The following is a 6740-nucleotide window of genomic DNA, read 5'->3' on the forward strand; positions in this document are numbered from 1 at the left end:
TATATATATTAATAGCTACTGTTCTGGCTCTTGGTTTTAATGGTAAAACTCTATTACTGAAAACATCACATGCTTTTCTCACAGATCCTAGAGGAAGCTAGCAGATACTGACCAAGAAGCTTCCTTGCTTCCAGAGAGATTTTACAGTGCCAAAGAGTGCTATACAGCCTCTGCATTGGAGAGGAATCAACGTTCTTACCGAGCTGTGAGTTCCCTGTGCTCCAATAATGACTGCCTGGCAATATGTACCCATGATGCAATAGTGGTGTAAATGTTATGGGAATAACCAGTCACTCTCTAGTTGGCCTGATACATAGGAAGGAACACATTTGTACTGTAAATCTGGCCAAGAACCCATGGCTGAGGAGATAATAGGACCCAGGGGTAAAACACCTACTACTATTTTGCTAAACAGACATATTATCAAACCGCACTCTAAAGTCCTATCTCTCTACCCATAGATGACTGCAGCTCCCAGAATTCCTCAGAGAAGTCTCTTTGTGTAGTGGACAGCACCTAATGCAGACTCAACTGAAGTACAGAAAATAAGTGTCACTGGAGTGCTCAGCCAGGAATGGGACACCCTCTCCCCTTGAGGGTCACAGACCTTCACAGAAGATTGTAAGAGATAGAGATTGAGGGCTGGAGAGATGGCTCAGCGGTTAAGAGCACTGTCTGCTCTTCCAGAGGTCCTGAGTTTGATTCCTAGCAACCACATGGTGGCTCACAACCATCTATAATGGGATCCAGTGCCCTCTTCTGGTGTGTCTGAAGATAGCAACAGTGTACTTACTTACATAAAATAAATCTTAAAAAAAAAAAGTAGAGATTGAGAAGGGCCAGAGTAAAACACCGTCTTCAAGATATAACAGGACTGCTGCACTCATAAAGTCTTCATATCTGTGGCTGCCTGCACAAGACTACAAGATGAAGCCAGTCACCATTCCAGCATGGAGGAATGGAGCTCTTCCTCCATTCCTCAGAGGCTCAGGAGCTCCCACCATAGCTAAGGAGTTGTTGACAGTTGATGGCCTCTGGGAGAGGGTAGTCGGTTTTCTTTAGGGGTGTGGCCTCTGGTAGGTCAACCAGGTATCCAATGGATGACATCACACGCATGCATATATAAGCACCACAGACTGGACTTTGTGGGTTATGTTTTTAAAGCGGCATGAAATTTGGAGGGGGCTTAAGGTATACCTATGAAGAATTGGGGAGAGGAATACAGAGTAAATACAATCGAGATACATTGTATACATGTGTGAAATGATCTGAAAAGAATAAAGACACTATAATTTTAAAAATAGTAAAATGCAAAAATGTTACAAAGTATATTTAACATAAAATGCACTAGCTAAGGCGTGTTTAAGTGTGCAATCCAGTGACATCTGAGCCATTTGTTGTTTAACTCTTACCGCCATCCAGCTCCAGAAGTGTTTTCATCTTATACAAGTGATACTCTGCACTGAAGTGACAATTCCCAGTTCCCTCTGCCAGGCTGTGGCAACCACAATTCTGCTTTCTGCCTCCGTGAATCTCAGAGCGCCAGTCATCTCTGAGCATCTGTCTTTTGGAGGTTCCTGAGCTTTGAATCCATCCGGACAAGTAGTGTCTAACAGAGCAGTTCACTTCATGGTGTCCAGCTGAGGGGGGGGAGGGAGGGAGGGAGGGAGGGGGAGAGAGAGAGAGAGAGAGAGAGAGAGAGAGAGAGAGAGAGAGAGAGAGACTACACGCCTTCTCCTCTCTCTTCAATCCCATCTAAGTCTCGCCTATTGGGGTGGGTCCTGTGGAGCTAACAACACACATTCCCAGAAGTGTCCTCCATCAAATGGATAAGCAAGAATAACCATGGGGGTCTCAGGCACATGTGTCATCCCAGCGCTCAGGAAGCAGAGACACGTGGATCTCTGTAAACCTGAAGCCAGCCTGGTCTCCACAGCCAGTTCTGGTCCAGCCAGGGTGACTATTAGAGAAAACAAAAACAAAAGACATCAGTGAGTTGGATACAAGAGAATATCACCATTTTGATTATCTAAATTGAATCCTTGTATCTGGTTATCCTTAAGGCTGAGCACATGCAAGTGAACTTGTTCTCTGAACCTTCTGTAAGGACTATGCTCAGCAAACCTGAAGAGGCAGCATGCCAAAGGGATCTCTTCTGAGAAGACTGAAGCTTCACAGCCTGGTACTGTGGCGACTGGATCTTAAAATAGTCCCTCAGTCACAGAGCACTAGGACAGGAGAGCAATAGCCCCTCTCCAAGGGTGTCTCATACAGAAAAAAAGTATCGACAGGCACGGCAAGGGAAGAGCTGGGTGCACAGAACGCCCTCTATATATTCTTCTCCAGGAGCAGCTGTCAAAACAATTTACGGGCAAGATTGACAGCTCATTAGCATCCTCTCAGGCGAGTGGAGTCAGACCACTTTCCAGCAGACAGAGCAAAGGAGAGGAAGCAGCTGCCCTGGGCCAGGAGGTTCAAGCTTCCCTCCTCCTGACATGGTTAACATTAACATAGGCATGGCGATGGACAGACGGGGGTCTTTATTCATCATGGGCTTGTCATCACAAGTCGCAAATCCTCAACTGCTTCTTATAATTGACTGTGATGAAATGTAATCATGACTGTCCTCACAGGAGGGCCAACAAACATTTTAGCAGGAAAGTTGTCTTCTGTGTGAGATTTACAAATAGTGCTTAAATGTAAAATGTATTCCTGCGTATGTTCATAAAATATATATTTTAGCCTTTGAAAGCTTTGGTGTGTGAGGTTTTTTTTTTTTTGAGTATTTGGGTTTGGGCATTTGTACAACCTGGTGATGTCCAATGTCCCTGGGTCTGTTTTATATTATATCTGTAAAATAAAGGGGTTAAGCTAAGCATCTAAAGCCCCCCCTTCCACACACCTCTACTCCTAAAATGATTTGCATCTATTCTGGTTTCGTTTATTCACGTTTCTCCGGGGCAATTTCACAACTGAAAACTAAAACTAGCCATAATTGATGAGATCTATTTTGAAACAAAAATAGTTTATCTCTTAGATTATGAGAAGTTCTCTAAAAATAAATAAATAAATAAATATTATGGACTAGAGAGACGGGTTGGCAGGTAAGAACACTCAAAAGAACACTCAAAAGACCAACTCATTTATGGTTGGGTTTTTGCATCAGTGTCCTAACAATAGCCCTGCCTGGCCCAGAGCTGGCCGTGTAGACAAGGCTGGCTTCAAACTCACAGAGATCCACCTGCCTCTTCTTCCTATGTGCTGGGATGACACAGCCCCCTGTAAGTCCTGCTCCAGGGGACCTGACATTTCCTCTGGCCTCTGTAGGCACTTGGTTCATGTAATATTTTTTTTTCAGGTGAACACTCATAAACATAAAATAAATATTTTCTAAAATAATAAATGTTATAACCAGGCAGTGAAGACCCTATAATCCCAGCATTCTGAAAACAGAGGCGGGAGGATCATGTGTTGAGGCCAGCCGAACCACATAACAAATCTCTATCTTAAAAAAGAAACAAAATCAAACAAACAACCCCCCCCCAAAAAAAAGAAGCCCTCAAAACAGGCAAACAAAATCTAAAATTCCCCAAATTATAAGCATTCTTTTATGAAACTTTGCACATTTTTAGCACTAACAGCTATTTAAGTGAAGATATATTTAAGTCTTCTTCTGCTACACACAACATACAAAACAAATGAGAGAACATGATTGTACAACTGAGACTTACTCTCTTACATCATATAGAATTTGGATATTTGCAGTTCAATGGGATTTTTTTTAGTGACAGGCCCAATGCTCATTACTGTATAAAATATAGAATATTTAAACTATGCATACGAATAGATTGTATACATTATATGACACAGACATATACAAACATAGCCTGAGATAGGAAAATATACTTAATATGAAATGTATGTGTTATCTTATATGAAAGTCACTATTCTGACCAGGTGTGGTGTTGGTGCACACCTATAAAATCCAGAAGCTCAGGAGGTTAAGGCAGAAGGATTGTTGCAAGTACAAGGCCAGTCTGGGCCACGTAGTGAGTGTTTTGTCCTTCAACATGTAGTTGGCAATGACTGAACACAGGTCATAAGGCACAGAGCAGACCCCTTTAAAAACGGAACTGCTGGTCCCCTTCATCTCTCTTTACTGAGCTCTTTATTGGATGAACATGCCAGAATTGCGTAGGAAAAAAAAATATTTTGTGTCACTAAATCAACTAGGTGTCAACTGGAAGTTCATCCTGACCAGATTCATTTGTTCATTCAGCACAGATTTACTGAGCACCAAGCAGTGGGTGGGAAGATTGAATGTGAGCCCAAAGGCTGGGGGGGGGGGGGTTCTCACGTGACCAGGATTTACAATTTACATTTGAAGCCAAAGTATGTCTCAGCTGAGGTCAAGGCATCCTGGAGCCATCAACCTTGGCTTTCAGTCACCAGGGAGAAATAATGACAATACATGTACAAATCACCAGAGCAAATTCTCCTGTCCTTGGGTAGGTGGGGACTTTCCAATGTGATAAGCTCAAGACAAGAAAGAAAGAAAGAAAGAAAGAAAGAAAGAAAGAAAGAAAGAAAGAAAGAAAGAAAGAGAGAGAGAAACCACATGGACCTTATCAAATTAAAAACCCAGGAACAGATAACACCATCCAGAAAGTACAAGGCTATCCAGTGACAGAAATATCTATAAATTGTGTCTCTCCAGGACAAGAGAGATGGCTCAGTGGTTAAGAGCTCTAGGTGCTGCTGCTGTTTGAGAAGACCCAGGCTCAGTTAGCAGCATCCACATAGCAGCTCACAACCACCCAAAACTACAGTTGCAGGGGCTCTTTTGCCCTCTTCTGACCTCCAGGGGTACCAGACACATCAGACACATATGTGGTGCACATGCATTCGTTCAGGCAAAATACTCAATCTAAAAAAAAAAAAAAAAAAAATTAAGACTATGTCTCTGGTGAACATCTCATCTCCAGATTATGTGGAGAGCTTTTCACACCTCAACAATACAAGAAAAATAGCCTAGTTTTTATTTTAATTTTATATTCATTTTATGTGTGTGAGTATTTTGCCTGCAATGTGTGTACATATACCACATGCATACCTGGAAGCCATGGAGGTCAAAAAAGGGTGTCAGATCCCCCATAATCAGAGATATGGAAGGTTGTGAATCCCCAAATGGATGCTGGGAATTGACACTAGGTTCTCTGGGAGAGCAGCAGATACTCTGTGCCTCTCTCCAGCCCCCTGGTTTGGTTTTGTTTGTTTGTTTGTTTTTATTTTGAGGGAAAAATACTCCCTCCAAGAAGACTTACAAATAGCCAGTAAGCACAAAAGAAAAAAAGAAAGAAAGAGAAAAAGAGAGAGAGAGAGAGAGAGAGAGAGAGAAAAGAAAGAAGCATCACTTGTTTTTAGGGAAATGATGCAAATCAAAACCATAATGGTATACCACTTCACACCAACCCAGGAGAGACAACAGTGATAAATGCTGGCCACCCTTTCCAGTGGCTGAAATACTTATACACCACAGACAGGGAGGTGAAGTAGAACAGCAGCTTGGAAAACTGCTGGAAGAGCCAAGAATCGTTAGCACGTGGCCCAGCAGTCCACGCCCAGATACACAAGCATATTGAGAACATACATCCATACAGACATCCACACTCAAACATCCAAGGCAGCGTCGTGTATAAGAGCCCTAAATGCAAAATACCCCATGTGCTGCGTTCATACAAACGGGACAGCATTTCGTCATAAAAGAGGTTAAACACCCACATTAGCGTCATTGAGAATGAGGTTTGAAGGCATTGTCCTAGGTAAGAGAAGCCAGGAGCCAAAGGCCCTAGATTGTGTGACTTCATTTATATGTCGAGACATTGGGAATCAGCAAAACAGATCTATAGAAGCAAAAAAAGGAGATTTGTGGCTGCCTTGGCTGGAGGCATGGAACGGCCACATCTTTTGATGCAGTTTCTCTTGGGGTGGATTCAAATGTTCCCTGCTTTGGCAATGACTGTCGAGACTTTGTGAAAAAGCAGGACATCATTGAACTGCGCATATAGAAGGAGTAGATTTGTCGCATGTGGATTATACCTTAGTTTTACAAAACACAATCATATCAGAGTGACAGGAGTCTGTGCTGTGAGGATGCCAAGCAGGTGACAGACTACACCCACCTCAGTGAAGGTGGCCTGGTAGCTGAGGAGAGAGACACACAAGGAAGCAGTTTGGGACTGAAGGATGACTGAATACTCCTGTCAAAGTCAACATAAGTTGTATTTTCCTTTCCCCAAAATCAGTGTTGGAAAAATGTACTGGTGGGGAAAAGAAAGGATTCTAGGAGAGGGCTCAGTCAGTCAGGAAAGTACACGAGGATCTGCGTTCAGATTCCCAGAACCCATGTTTACACCGTACACAGCATGTTTCTGTAACAATAGTCCTTTGTAAATCTCTGGAGCTCATTGATTTTAGCCTTGGCACGTGTACGGATAGGTGTGCACATCTACACACACATGCACGTCTCACACACAAGTACAAGGAAGTAAAAAATAAACGAGAGAGGGCGTGGAAGTGTAGCTCAGTGATGGAGAACTTGTCTAGCGTGCACAGCGCAGGGATTCATCCCTAGAACAAAAGGAAGAAAGAAAGAAAAAGAGGAGAGTGGAGGAGGGGGGATGGAAGGGAAAAGAAAACAGAAGGTGGTAGGGAGGAAGAGTGGCAATGCAGGAGGAGGT

Source organism: Grammomys surdaster, unplaced genomic scaffold (genome assembly GCF_004785775.1).
Source record: "Grammomys surdaster isolate TR1022 unplaced genomic scaffold, NIH_TR_1.0 125977, whole genome shotgun sequence".
NCBI classification, from domain to species: domain Eukaryota; kingdom Metazoa; phylum Chordata; class Mammalia; order Rodentia; family Muridae; genus Grammomys; species Grammomys surdaster.